Below are 567 nucleotides of genomic sequence, written 5' to 3'. Positions count from 1 at the left end.
GCCAGGGCCTGCGGGGAGGGTGGATGTTGCCAGGGAACTTGGCCAAGAAGGGGGAAGGGCTCTGCCCGGGCCGAGAGGGGCTGCCAGGGACCGTGCGTGGGGTTTCGAGGACACCGAACCTCGTCAGGGGGGGTTGTAAGGGATCGGGTCTCTGTGGAGGGGATTCCCCCGCGGAATTTGTATGGAGCTGGACCCAGTGTAGTTTAAGGGTTCGTGTCTAAGGGGGGAGAGGGGGTTGGATTACATGGGAGTTGGGGGTTGGGGCCGCTCGGATGATGGGGAGAGGGATGGAAGGAAGTTCACCGTGGGGTCCACGGGTTTGGGGAACTCGATTCTGCAAGGTTATGGGGGACGGAATGGAAAGGATCTGGGGCGGAATCAGACGGCTGTGGGAGCCGGGGGTCATATGGCGATGATTAAAGGGGACTCGCTCTCAGGGGAGGGGACCGGGGTCCCACACTGTCGGGGCACAGGATGGAGGGACTTGGGCTTCCCGTAGGGGGTTGGCTAGATCTCCCCGGGATGGTGATGGCGGGCGGGCCATTGTGCGGTTTGGGAAGTCCCGGG

Source organism: Myotis davidii, unplaced genomic scaffold (genome assembly GCF_000327345.1).
Source record: "Myotis davidii unplaced genomic scaffold, ASM32734v1 scaffold1377, whole genome shotgun sequence".
Taxonomy (NCBI): Eukaryota; Metazoa; Chordata; class Mammalia; order Chiroptera; family Vespertilionidae; genus Myotis; species Myotis davidii.
Note: the sequence above shows the minus strand (reverse complement) of the source record.